Raw genomic sequence first — 15210 nt, 5'->3', positions numbered from 1 at the left:
TTGAATCAAAATTATTTCTTTGCATTTATCAAACCCACAAGGAAGGTTTTTACCCTTTGCCCCCAAAATATAATTTTCTTCTGAAAATTCCATTCTATTTATGTTTTTAGTAAGTACCAGTGCACCCAATCATAAAGTTTATGTAAGATTTACAAACAAGTAGATCATAGAAGTGTCCCATTTTAAAACAGTAGCTATTTTCATTCAAATAAACCTAGGCTGGAAGTATTCGTTCATCCTTTAGAATCACTGAATGCATTTTGTACATATTTTTTAGAAATATAGGGTGGATAGTAATTTCTTTTATTATTTTTTTGCTTTGGAGTGGGGAAGAGAAAGGAAGGGAAGGGATTTTTGTTGTTCCAAGACTTGCAATGGCCTGGAGCAGGGCACTGATTGAATTCTGTTTTGTTTTGCATTCTTCTTATTGATCAACTGGTGGGAATGCATTGATTAACTTGTGGTGTTCCTTGTTTCTTCTGTGTGAGGATGAAGAAACAATATCATGTGAAGCGTTCATTATCACACAGACTCACAAATTTATTTTTTGAGTATGACATTGATATCCTAATAGGGTTTCAGTTTAGTCAAATAAGTTAATTTAATAATCATATGCATATTATGTTACATCTAATTAATTAGGTTTTCTCAGTTGTTTATTGTTCAAATAATGAGCCTGGGAAGATGATAATATAAATCTGGCCATTCTAACTTTCTTTTACTTCAAAATGATATATTCCAGCTCTCTTTGCTATTGGGTTTTAACCGAGAAGCTGGGTTTATATTGTTTTGTACCCATCCAATTATGAAATGCTCAAGAAATTCTGTTAAGGGCTATCCTTTTCATCTTCTATGTTCAGTCCATGTTCAACCATCAGTCCTCCTTTCTGAATCCAACAATCCAATATTATGGGAGAACTTGATCTTTGTGTGTAGACCATCCATCTACTATTTTGCTGGATAGTTACCGTTTTGTCATATTCTGTGGTTTGTATTGCATCAACCAATTTGTTTTGGATTGTGATACAGGTATTCCTCAACGTATGACAGAGGTGGTATACAGCAGGTTCTGACCAGTTCTGGAGAACTGGTAGTGGAATTTTTGAGTAGTTCGGAGAACTGGAAAATACTACCTCAGACTGGCCCTGCCCCCATCTATTATCTGCCTCCTGAGTCCCAGTTGATCGGCTGGGTCTTCTTTTGTTGCCCTGCATAGGAGAACGGAGCCGGAAAGCAGGTTAGTGGGATGGGGAGGGAATGGAGATTTTGCAGTAACCTTCCCCTGCCATGCCCACCAAGCCACACCCACCAAGTCATGCCACGCCCACCAAGCCACACCCACAGAGTCCGTAGTAAAAAATTTTGAATCCCACCACTGATATATGACCACAATTGAGCCCAAAATTTCTTTTGCTGCGTAAGACATTTTTAAAGTGAATTTTGCCACATTCTACGACCTTCCTTGCTACAATTGCTAAGTGAATCGCTGTAGTTGTTAAGTTAGTAAAACAGTTGTTAAGGGAATCTGGCTTCTCTGTTGACTTTGCTTGTCAGAAGTTTGCAAAAGGGGATCACATGACCTCAGGACACTGCAACCGTCACAAATACGCGTCAGTTGCCAAGCATCTGAATTTTGATCATGTGACCATGCTGCAATGGTCGTAACTGTGAAAAAGGGTCATAAGTCACTTTTTTTCAGTGCTGTTGTAACTTTGAACAGTTATTAAACAAACTGTTGTTAAGTCACGGATTAACTGTAGTCTGTTTTATTGTATTCTTTTCCCTTTCTCAGTCTTCCCGATCTGTAATTGAACTCTTAGCAATGAGAAACAGTGGTAAAAGTTTCTTTCTTGGTTTGAGGATACGTTTGTTGTGCAGTGTGGGTTCTCAAGTCAGATAATCCACAGGAAGCCCTTTTTTTGTCAATACAACTCTTCTCGCCATCTAGAAGCTATTGACCTTTAGCACTATTGCTCTGTTTGCATCAGAGTATTTTGCCCTTGCTACTTACGTGAGGGAAATTTTCTTTACTTCAAATATTTAGATAATATTATGTTCTTGGGGCAAATTTACAATTTTTTTTTCTTCAAATCTCTGAGAAGAATTATAATGTCTACTAACAAGCTATAAATCTGAAGAACTGTGAGACATGACATGCTTTGCCTCTGGTTTTTTGGAGATGATTGTTACCTTTGACTATCATATCTTCCATATTAGGTGAATTTTGGTGTTCGTTGTGCTTCTTTCCAGGATAAGGCCCAAATAACTAACTTCTTTGGGTTTATGTATTAATTCATTTGATTTATACCCTTCCTTTCTACACTAAACAGAAACAAAAACAGACTACAAAATAATTAAAATACAGTATTAAAATTGATTATAGAATGATTATTAAAACCATTAACTATCCATCTTGCTTTCTGTTCTAGCTTAATTTGGTTGTTCTTGTATTCTCTGTTATCCTGTTACTGATGCCTTAAACCTCTTGTCACAAGCTTGCATCTTGTTATTCAAGGAGTTAAAAAATAACTTATTTAGCTAGGCTGATTATATGTATTGATTTAATTTAGATCCTGCTTGTGTGACTATTACCATATTATTTTTGTGACTTCCTTTGTTTCCCCTATATTCCCCTTTTCTGCAATAAACTCCTATTATATCTATAGATCTGCTTTATTGGCTTTAAAAGGAAATTTATCATTTAAAACTTCCTTGCTTGCAAAACTGCATGATTACATAACTGCTACTTATGTTTCAGGATCAGTACAGTACAAAATTTGTCAAGATTTGGGCAGAAAGATCCTAGTTGCCGTCCTCCTTTTAATTAGAGTTAGGTTCAAGGGGAAAGCTCTGGCTAAAATAGCTAAGAATTCTCCATCTCAAGGGAACAGCGGCTTCCTATAATCCCTTACAAGGAAACTCTAGGAAAAAGAGATACAACAGGGAGTTTTTAAATTATCCTTTCTTCCAACTCATTAAAAAAATGTCTGGAACTGCTGAGATATATTTTTAAGATTTTACAAAAATTCCAAGTGTGTAGTGGTAACTAAAACAAGGTTTCCAAAATAACGTGGGAATTAGAAATGCAATCCCATAGGCAGCAAGGGTGTGTGTATGTATTGGTTTTAATCATAGCAGGAAATAGGAAGAATAGAAATGGGAAATGGATCTGCTGTGGTCCACCTTCCAATATAACCAAAAGAGGAATATAATATTCTTTAGAAATGCAACTATGAAAGAAGAATGAAGAAAGCAGGTCAGAAAAAAGAAGACAGAGCACAAAGATTAAAGAAATTGAAAGAACAATTCAGCTATAAAAGAAAAAGACTTGCTACAATATAGACCTACTCACATGTTCTACGAACTGCCACATGAAGGTTTTTCTTTTTAAGGAAAAGCAGATTTTACTTCGCTAGTTGTTGCCCTCTAAAGGGGTGGTGCTCGTTTCCATTTCAAGGCCATTGAGCCAGGGCTGTCTAAAGACATTTTTATGGTCATGTGGCCAGCATGACCAACATTGCCAGCAGAAGCGGTTACCTTCCCACTGAAGTGGTACCTATTTATCTTCTTGCATCTGTAGGCTTTCAAACTGCTAGATTGGCTGGAGCTGGAGCAAGTATGGGAGCTCACCCTGTCATGTGGAACTCCGGTCTCAAACCTGGGTTGCTGGCTTTCTAGCCAACAAGTGTGGTGTCTTAACCATTAAGTCACTGTGCCATCGGCAGCGTGAAGGTGTACTGCTAATATTTCTAAAGGACATGGTCTCAGGATGTTGTCTTTGTCTCATTCCTGGATAGCTGCAGAAGCAGCTTAAAGCAGCATTAAAGCAGTTCCAGTTTTCCTTTTCCTCCACAAGACAGATCTTGTCAATCTGCAATGCTTCACTGCTGATGCTAGTGATGATGAACTCAGAACTGGGATCTGACCAGCGCTATCTGGTCACTTGATGTTGCTGGAGCATGCCTTTTCTTCACTGGCCATTATCTCTGTAGTCATTTTGATATAACCTGCAACAGAGACCCACACCTGACTCCTGATTTCTGAAGTATCAGCCCATGTCAAGCTCGGACAGCATTATAATGTGCTGGTCAGCCATTTTATAGGGACCCTGTAGGTATGGCTTCAAATGGCAGTGCCCTTCTGAACAAGTGCTAAATTTGGTTTTAAATATGTGTTTAGTGTAGTTTTAAAAAGCTCTGAACTTATGTTTGTAAAATTAGAGTTATGCTCTTTTGTGAGATGAATTATCCTGCAAAGCAGAAGAAGTCAATCTAAATTAGGAATCTGTAGAGATTCTCAGTCATCCAGGTCATAGTTGTCCCAAAGGTGCTTTTTCAGGAGGCAACTGGACTTTCTGGTTTTTTTCTTTTGAAGACTTTTCACTTCTCATCCAAGAAGCTTCTTCCGCTCTGACAGGTTAGTCCTTCCATTCCCCACTTTCCTGTCAGAGCAGAAGAAGCTTCTTGGATGAGAAGCTTCAAAATAAAAAACAAAGTCCAATTACCTCCTGAAAAAGCACCATTGGGACTAAACTAGGAATGATGGTTAGGTGATGCCAGCTGGTTCTGTTACTAAAGAGCATATTGTTGGTTCTTTCGATAGCATGTTTTACAATGGCCATATTTATTTTTATTATTTTAAGGAACTGTTTTGTCTATTTTTGCAATATTGCATTCTTCTCCATGCTACTTTTACTCCTTAATCACTCACTGCCATCACCTTGTTTCTAATGTTCTTTCATTACACTATAGAGCTTTGGGAAATTAATTCCCAAAGGGAGCTGTCTAATTTCATACTATATGCTTAGTTTAGCTACCTTACTGATAAATTATTTTTGTATCATACCTCTGTTAGGAAATGACTAGTATTAATAAAATTACTATTAAAAAAAAAAGACTTCATGTGGAGATATGTGATGCCACTATAAGGATTTGAAAGGATGACTCTCTGCTGATAATGGGAATAGATGCAACTCAGATTTCTCAAAAGAGCTTTTCCTATGTAACCCACTTATACCAAGGCAAAACTGGTGAAAACCTGATTTTGCTTTTCTATCTTCAGCAGGGTCTTCACTATAGCTCTTAGTAACTTCCTCCTTGCTGGTTTGATCCAGAACATCATAGATGGATCATTAGACTTGACTATATAAAGTCTTCCCCTAAAGGCTGACTTTCACTTATCCCTTTCGCTTATTCCAGTGGTGGCTAACCTGTTTGGGCTCCTGTGCCAAAAATTATGTGTGCGCTCATGCTCGCGTGCCAGCACCCAGAAGGCAATGTGCGTGCCGCCATGTCCCCTACATATAAGCACGCAATCCCCACCCCCACCCCCCCCTTTACCTGCACTATACCTCACAGCTGATTTTCAGCTGGTTTGAGGCCTTTTTCGGCCTCCCAGAGGCCTGAGGAAGGCTTCTGCAGGCTTTGCAGGGTGAAAACTAGCCCCAATTCATTACTTCTGGTATTTTCGGAAAAACAGGAAGTGATGAAATGGGGCTAGTTTTCAGCCTCCTTAGCCTGCAGAAGCTTCCTCAAGCCTTTGGGAGGCTGAAAAAGGCTCAAAGTGGCCAAAAATCAGCTGTGAGGCATGCGCATGCACACTGAGGTAAGTTTGCCTGCAGCTCACGTGCCGGCGCAAATGGCTCTGTGTGCCACCTGTGGCTCACATGCCATAGGTTCGCCATCACGGGCTTATTCTGTAAAGCTGAAAATAAATACTCAGAAAGCAGGAAAAAGACCTATCTAGGAAATCTATGCAGAAGGCCAAGATGAATGTCTACAGCCCTCTAAAAGAGGTTTAGTGCTACACCAAAAGAGGGCTAAGCCCATGTTTAATTTCAGCCTGAACAAGAGTTGACACACATAAGAAGGCTTGCAATCTCTTCATCTTTACCTTGCGGATTACACAACCTTCATTTGTATCAGCCCCCCTAGATAGACGACCAGGTCAAGAAATCAGCCTCCTATGAGAGCTAAAACTACTTTTATTGAGATTATTTATAATAACAACCTCAGAACCTATGACCCATCATCCAGCCTGTTTCAGTACATGAGTTTTGTACTTTCCCTCACAATTTATGTGAAAAGGAGTTCTTGAGAACCAGAAAGATTGCACATACTCTGACTGATTTTTTAGCCTAATAAAAGTATTATCCAACAGTTATAATTTTTTTAATAAACTACTGGTAAGTCCTCACCTTACAACCATTCATTTACAACTGTTCAAGTTACAATGGCATTGGAAAAAAAAGTGACTTATGATAGTCCTCATGACTATTGAAGCATCTCCAAAGTGATCAACATTTGGGCACTTGGCAACCGGCATATATTTCCAATAGTTGCAGCATCCTGGGGTCATGTGATCACCATTTGTGACCTTCCCAGGTGGCTTCTGATAAGCAAAGTCGATGGGGGGATCTTGATTCACTTAACGGCAGCATGATTCACTTAACAACTGCAATGATGTAGTTAATGGCTGTGGCAAAAAGGGTTGTAAAGTTGACTTAATAGCCATCTTGGTTAGCAGTGGGAATTCTGGTCTCAACTGTGATCCTTTAAAGTGCTCAGCATTTGGCAATGTGAGAAAAATCCTTAGTATTCTTATCAGGGGTAGTCTAGTGCTTTCCATCCATGAATGGATGTTTTAAAAGCAATCGAGAGCAAAATAGCTATAGCCCTGAAAGAAGCCAATGCATCAGTAAAAGGTACAATTACAGGAATGACTCACTGAGAAACTGACTTAAAGGGTTGAAGAAAAGGAATCTGGAGGAGATGATACTACTAACTGATGGACACCAACCTCCAGAGCAGTTCCAGAACATCAGCTACTTAGGAATCCTGGCCAGTTTATAACATATTAATCATTCTCATTCAGAGTAATAAAACTGGATAGCACAAGTATTAAGATGGCCCTTTGCAATAGCTTCAGTTAATAGGAAATATGTTCAATCTTTATATGCATGTGCAATCTATTTAAATCAACATTGATGAAATAAATAGGGTTATCGTTACTTTGCTCTGATGGGGGATACATCTACAAACATTCATTAGTGGAATACTATATGTTTTTTGCAAGCCCTATTGTGATGGCAATGAGAAAACTGATTATTGATTCTTAGAATTTGCTGCAAATGTATTCTGGTCACAGAATTTGTAAAATTGTGTACTGCTCGATTTTTAAAAAGGCATAGAGTATGCTTGCATATGTGTCTGCTCAGGAATGAATCACCGCTGAATTTAAAATCGCAGCTACAGTCAATTCATTTCTGGAATAATAGTCAATAAATTGCATTATCAATTGAGTTTGTGTAGATAGTAGATCAGGATTCCCAATTTTAAAATTACATTTTTTTACTTGAATGAATGATATCAATGTTCAGTTCCATATTTTTTAATACTTAATTCTGGTCTCTCTTATTTTGAAGGTTCCTAATGAAGAGGAAGGCACAGCTGAAACATTTTTCATAAAAAGAAGTTCTTTGGATTTAATCTGAGTTAAAGCTTGCCTTTGAATAAAACCATTCACTCTTACGACCTTTTTAGGGAGGAAGGCAGAAAGAATATGACTGTATTGATTTTCCTTAATCTCTTGATGACTTTTGATGGTCGTGACTACAATAGTTTCCTAGACCAGCTGTGCAAAAGCCATGGTTTTCACAGTGCTTTTGCTCCTACCCATATGATAGTATTCAGAGAATAATGCAAGGTGATGATACCGGATCCCCATGGCAATTAGATCCCATTTTGTTCCCAAAGTTGTCATATCCGCAGGACATCGCTGAGGGAGGTTTCAGTGGTATGTTTAAGATTCTTCACCTATTTTTCTATATCCTTTGAATAAGGAAATGTTATGCATTCCTGGACACTATGACAGGGACAATAAATTGAATCTGAGATTTGATCATCTAGACTTTTCCATCTTCTTTGTTCCAATAATTGGGAAGGTCAACTATATAGGATTGTACTCTCCTTGAAAAACCACGAGTTTTATCTGGAGTAACTCTATTGATGAGAGCTTAAATGGCCTTTTTCCAAGTGAGGATCTTCTTCAGCTATATAACTTGCTCTCTGTGATCTATATGCTAGAAGCCTTCATCCTGGTTTATTGCTGCCTTGTGCATATGGATTAGTGTGAGAACTGTATCCAATGTAAAATGCAATGCGAAGTTTTAAAGAGAGCTGTCTGTTGCAAGCAAATACAGGAGCTTTCTAAAGACCTTGTCCTGACTGGTGATTTGCTCCCTAGTTTTGTTCAGAATACTTACAATAACATACAAAACGTAAAGAATTAACCACTAGGACAGTGATGGCGAACCTTTTTTGTTGTGGTGTGCCGGAAGCGGGTGTGTGTGCGATAGCGCATCTGCCGGCACCCACATTGAGGGAAGCCTCTGCAGCCTCAGGAGGCTGAAAAACAGGCCTTCTGGAAATACCAAAAGGGCCCGTTTTCAGCCTCCAGAGGGTCTCTGGAGCCCTGGGGAAGCCATCTTCATCCTCATGGGGGCTTGAAGGAAGCCTCTGCAGGCTTTGGAGGCTGAAAAACAGGCCCTTCCAGTATTTCGGCACTTCCGGTATTTCAGGAAATACTGGAAGTGCCCATTTTTTGGCCTCCAAAAACTGCAGCGTCTTCCCTCAAGCCCCCAGGAGGCTGAAAACGGGCACTTCTGGTATAGGTTTGCCATCACAGCACTAGGACAATGAAAAGAGTCCTTCTTCTGCACATTCTTGTCCATCAGCAAAGATTTACTGGTAATGCTTCTCTTGAGAATGCATCATCTGCCAACGAACTGCTATGCAAGAACTTGGCTGTGGACATTCTTGATGCAAGCCTCTAATCCACCTATGTGAGACATTTCTTCCCTAGTGAGATATTTTTTGATTCCTCCTTAAAACCTATCTGGTCCCAAGTATTCAGTTATACTACCCAACTGTATTTCTGAAAAAGATTAGTATTCTCCTGCAACACAGCTTTTAAGCAGTTCATGGCCTCAAGCATGGTATTTTAGAGGCTCTTTATTGAATTATTTATATTTTAATTGTATTTAATTTATTGTTAATGGTTACCTTCTTTGAGGTTGGTTTATGGAAAAGTGGGTTAAAATGTCTTAAATAAAGTTTCGTTGGAAGAAAGCAAAATGCCTGACTACTATTTCCAACACTATATACTGTATTTGGAAGCTAACGTCATACAGGCATGTCCTTGCTCAAGTTGGCCTGATCCCAACTGTATCTAGTCAAATGTATGGAGTTTTTAATTCAGTGATATGGTTTCTTTGTGACATTTGGGTTAGAAGAAAGTGAGTAGTGTTTTGCTTCTCCATTTATTTGTTAATAAGTTGGGGTTTTAAAACTTCAGGTTATGACCCCACAGGGGGGTAGTTAGATTGGAAGGGTACTTTTTGCCTCAGGCATGGTAATAGAAATTGGACTTTTAAGTATTGCTAAACTAAAGTATTGGTTTTCCACCTACCAGCCTTTCTTAATAAAATGACTATAGCTACTCACATTATTGCAATGTTATTTGTGTGCTTTAAGTATCTCTTCTGCTATGGCATGCAGAAGTATATCCATAATCTTTTGAAAAGTATAGAAATGTCTATATAATTGAAGCTCAGTAATTCCATCCATTATTTTTTATATTTCTAGTTTTAAATGGAAAAGGTTTTGTTCGGTAGTAAAAGAAAAATAGGGCAAGTATCATCAATAATGATGATAAAGCTACAGCTAAGTCAAAACAATAGGAATAAAATCATTTATCTTTTTATTCCACAAGTGTTTTTGCCACAGGAGAAGAACAACTTCAGTGTGTCATTTGTCAAAACAACATCAACAGCAAACCACAGTCCATTGAAAATATGAAGCCAAACAGACCCAAACCATCCATATGTTCATGCCAAAATAATAAGATTATATTATTATTTGAAACTGATTACATGTAATTATTAAAAATAAAGTGTGTGTTTTATTTTGCTTAACCCTAACCCCAATAAAATCATTAGTTTAGTTTGGAGAAGGGTGGAGGAGTTTGCACATATTCTTTTATCCTTTTAAGGAGATATAATCCCACAACCTTTGAGAAATCCTGTACTAGAGTGTAACTGTAGGGGTTCAAAACACAGAATTTACCCCAATTTTTAATATTTGTTGTCTTTAGACTATCCTAATGTTTTTGTTACAAAATTAAACTGGAAGAAACATTATACTGCTTTGAGAAAGATTGAGAAAAAGTATATAAGAGAGATATACATGCTAATTTGATGATAAATTGTGGCTGTTGTCTTTGAACTAATTAGGATCCAGAGTATAAAAACACTTACATTATCACTAGCTATTGAAGTAAACTCGTGTTCATAATAAATTATTAATACTGAATAAAACAGGCTTGACTGTATGCATATTAAAACATGATGTACATACTAATTTCTGAAACTGAGAAAACTACATAATCAGCAGTTCTGCAGAAAAATGTTTGCCAGGACTCTGAACATTCTCATGCTTACTAATTAAAATGCCTGTGAAGTTTTTTTACAAAATGTGTGTGAATATGACAAAGAAGAAGTTCAATGATATTTTGAATGCTGAGAAATGAACGTAACTGAGGCCGAACAGAATAGCGAAAGCAAAACTTCACATTCATATATTGTGAAAGTTACTTGTGATGATCTACTTGAAGCAAATGATTGGATTTCCATCCATGTTGGGTTATATAAATTAATTATCCTGAAAGCATAAGTGGAGTGTTCTCTCCCTTCTAGCTGATAGGGACAAAGAAATCTTTGGTAAAGAAAAAAAGAAACCTTCACTTCTTAAAGAAGTGAATGGAAATAACTAGGATCCCAGCTGACAGAACAAGCAATGATCAGACCTTTTATGAAAAGACTCTTAGAATACAATGTGCATCTTTAGGCAATTCTGATACCAAATATATAGATTTATGTAAACACTACAGCTCAAGAATAACTTGAACTGCAGTAATATATGGATCCTGTTAAGGTCTTGGGATTTAAGAGCTGACCAGCAGTGAAGCTGATGCAATATAGGCTAATGAAATAAGAATGAATCAGCATAGCATGGCTATTTCCCTTTAAGAATGGGGATGGGTTCTATCCTTTTAAGATATATTTTTATAAAGGCAGCCATTAGAGGGCATATTCTTTCTCCTTGTGTCCAGTATTCATTGGTATTCATTGCAGAAGTTCTCCGTGTAGAGTTAAGAAGAAGAAAGATTGCTTGTAAGGTATTTTGCCTACCACGTATATGCCTGTATATAGCTGTTGTAGATAAACCACTGTTAAATGCCTAAGGCTCTGTGTACTGTGTTTTGCTCCTGGGTTGTCTCATAATAGTACTCACCCTGCAAATGCTCTGACAGATCCAACTTGTGATATTAATTATAATCAATTTTGAAACATGCTTCAAGTTAATATATGTTTATTAACATATATTAGTAGTTACAGTAGCTATTTCTTATAATGGATAATAAGTTCTTGAAACAATGCAGCAGTCACTCAGAATTCTATTATGACCCCATACAACTCTTGTTGTCTATATTTGAGTCAATGCCATAACCTTGAGCTTCAATAGTTCTAATGTGAAAAGACAAGTGATATCTTTTATTTATTAGCTACTTACATATAAAATCTTCTGGATGATAAAAGCAGCATTACGGTATAATGCTGAAAAATCCACCACTTTTGGATAAGCATGAGATGTTGTGATGCATTTAGAAAAGAGGTTGGTTTTCATTAGTTTGGCACATCTTGTCATCCACTTGCATATTTTTAAGGGGGGGACAAATACTTTTTGTATGTCACTATATTATTTTTATATGTCACTACATGAAAATTTCCCTGGATAATTCACTTTATTAGTAAAGACGATTTCAATTCAATCTACAATAGACTATAACACTGTGTCAAAACCAACAAAAAGTACCAATACCCTGCCCCAAAACAAAACCATAAACAATCCCATACATAATTTTTTTAAAAAAGCTGAGAGGCCCAGAATATATGAGTTATTCAAAAAGTTTCAGTGACAGTCAACTCTTCACCCAGTTTTCAAGAAAGCTGTCGAGCACCTGGGAAATCAGGAGATTCAGGCAGTTCAAATGAGTATAAAGATTTATTGCAAGCTTAAGGTCTCTACAAGAATCTGACCAACCAATGATCAAAGGAAATAAATGAGAGCTAAGAAAGATATTCAAGGTGGACTGGATCTGTTGCAGGAACACAGGCACTCATGATTTATGACATATTTGACCCCTCCCTTAGACTCAGCCTGGTCACCTCCTACAAAAGCTTCGATCAGGCAGAAAAATGTTCCTGCATCTTCCTCCTTCCATCTTCAATTCTTATTAAATTTTTATTAAATTTAAATTTTATTAAATTTAAATTTTATTAAATTCAGCAATTGTGTTTCAAAGGGAAAGAGAGATTTGGAGAAATATCATGACTGGAATATAGTATTCTTTCACTTTTCGTTATAACTTGGTAAGAAATGCATATGTTTATATAATCATCTCTACTTAGTTTGCAGCCTTCCTGATTTGCTGCATGTCAATTAATTCCAAGAGATCATTCATAAGACACTTCCTTGCAAGGTAACTATTATATGTATAGGAATATTATTGCTTGGGTCATCAATCACTGATAAATTGTTGAATGCTCTTTCCCTCTGGAAACCGGGAGAATGTATCCATGTAATCATTCTGCCCACAAATTTGGTGGAGATTTTCAAGAGGTCTTTTGTGCCTAGCTGTAGAAGAAACAAAATTAGAAAATCTAGACAAAAAGTTTTTGGGAAGTCTTACTCATATCTGGTCTACTACCAAAAAGCTCTCTCCAAAATTGTTTCTCACCTCAGTTCCTTTAGCAAACACAGCTAGAATAGAAACCCTGGCAGAACTCTTACCATTCAGGAAGTTAAGATAGAACAGAAGACATGTTTCTTGAAATCTGGTCTCAAGCTGACCAGATTTCTGAACTAGTGCATCTGAAAAGGCGCAGGAGTAATATTATAATTATCAATTAGAGTTGTTGAATTCCGGATGACTACTAGAGATAGGTAACTCCTTCCTCACTTATATCTTTCACACCATCTAATGATCAGATATGGTGATCTGCTAAAATAGCTAAAATATCTACTTCTGGCTAATCTGGTGATCCTGTTCTGGAGCTAGTGTGGTTTCCAGACCATGTTTAAAAAAGACCCCATATAAAACATTAACGTACAGTTCCATGCTAGAGTGTCCCTATATTTTTTTCCCCTTTGGAAATAATCTTTTTAAAAATCTTCTCTTTCCCTTTTATGCAGAACCCACACAATCTCATTGTTACTCTCTTGCAGTTTCATTTTCCTACATATTTTTCCTTTGTTGTTTCTGTCTTTATTTGTAGCAATCTTTGTGTGATAAGATACAGCTGCAGCTGCAACCTGTGCTGAGATTTTCAAGGCTCATGTCATTGTGATTTCAAATCAAGCACTTCTTATTTTCAAGTTCACAGCCCATGCATTATTTGCTGTTGATCCTAGTAAGGTGAATTAGTGGTAATTTGCCCCTGAAAAGTCTTTTTATTGTCACAATGTCAGTGGCGGTTGTGGTGGCGGCAGCTGCTTTAATTACTAACTTATTTTCCTTTCCCCCTTTTTAATGGCAAAATAGTGTCATAAAAACAGTAAATAACCATCTTAAAGGAAAACAGTGAGAGGAAATGATTAATTTTGCCTCCCTGCTAGGAAGAAAATCTGGATAAGACAATTTGCAGGTGGCAAACGAGAGGCTATTTCTCATTCATTCTCTAATTCTCACCTGATCAAGGGAAGAAATAAAAAAGGCACAAACAAGAAGCTTTCATTTAGCATTTGAAAGGATGTTTACTGAAGAGAAGGGCATTTACTGAGAAAACATTAAGAATCTTAGGTGGTTAGAGGGAAGCATGGCTGGATAAAATTGAAGAGATTAAGAGCTATATAAGCCATCCATTTAGATTCTACTTGGACCTAAGTGGGAAAAATTGCACAGACTGCTAGTAAAACTGAAGTTAGAAAGCCACAGTGCAAAATGCTTGAACAATATCTGAAATTGTGATGTTACACAGTTAACTGAATAAGTATTTGCTACAGTTCTTCCAATTTTTTTCCAGCCACAATGGCAGTATTTTTAAGAGTGTTTATCATACAGTGCAATTTCAAATCTGAAATTTTTCCCAACTCTTGACTGTGTAAACTTTGAATGGAAACCTCTTGAAATAAATGTGAAATGCCCACTTACTAAGGATCTTTGTTCTTAAAGCGTCAAAATCTATACAGAAAAACTAAGCTTTTAAAAAATATTTTCAAGGTTGTTTCAACATATTTCTGACTGAGACAAAAAACAAAATGTTGCTTTCTCTCTCATTTCACAAAAGTAATTGCTGTGGTAGCTGAATCTTAGTTCAATCCTGAGGATAGGAAGATATCCTTTACTGTATGTATTTGAAGGTGGCAAATGTAGTTGAGTTGCAGGAGTTGCGTATGGAGCAATTTGCTTGTCACATCTTGTTCAGACATCAGCTATCTGCCTCTAATGTGGTGTTTCTCAAAGTTGGCTACTTTAAGATATGTGGATAATGCTGGCTGGGGAATTCTGGGAGTTGAAATTCTTGTATCTTAAAAAGTTGTCAGGATTGAGAAACACTGCTCTAATGAATGAAATGCTTTGATAGTCAAATAATTATACAAATAAAAGCCAATCATTCAGAATATTATGATTTTCCATCTTAAAGTGTATAGTCTGGAGGTCTGATGTGTAATTTACTGATTGCAAAAATCAAATGGTTTGTTGGTGACCTCATACTGGCCCACAATTGTATAGAGAAGCTATGTATGTACAACGTCTCTTTTACAATATTGTCTTTTTAGAAGATATTGAGCCCAGTTTTCTGCCTCCTGGATTATTTTTTTTTGTCACAGAGTGAATCTGAAAATACTTCCCATTTCCTTCAGTTTCCAGCAGAGCAGCACATATTCGGTCACTTTAAATCTGCATTTTAAATAAAATATCTATATTGGAAATAGTAAACATATACATTAGACTGTGAAGTCCTTGGTGGTCTCTGAGCTTGTTTGCTTGCAGATGATTCATTACCCAACTAGATAACATCATCAGTGCTGATGAGAGTGGGATTTGTTCTCTATTTATGTACATACTAGGCAGGGAAACTAAAAATGA

This window comes from Pseudonaja textilis, chromosome 1, assembly GCF_049901715.1.
Source record: "Pseudonaja textilis isolate UNSWEBS1 chromosome 1, rPseTex1.2, whole genome shotgun sequence".
NCBI classification, from domain to species: domain Eukaryota; kingdom Metazoa; phylum Chordata; class Lepidosauria; order Squamata; family Elapidae; genus Pseudonaja; species Pseudonaja textilis.
Note: the sequence above shows the minus strand (reverse complement) of the source record.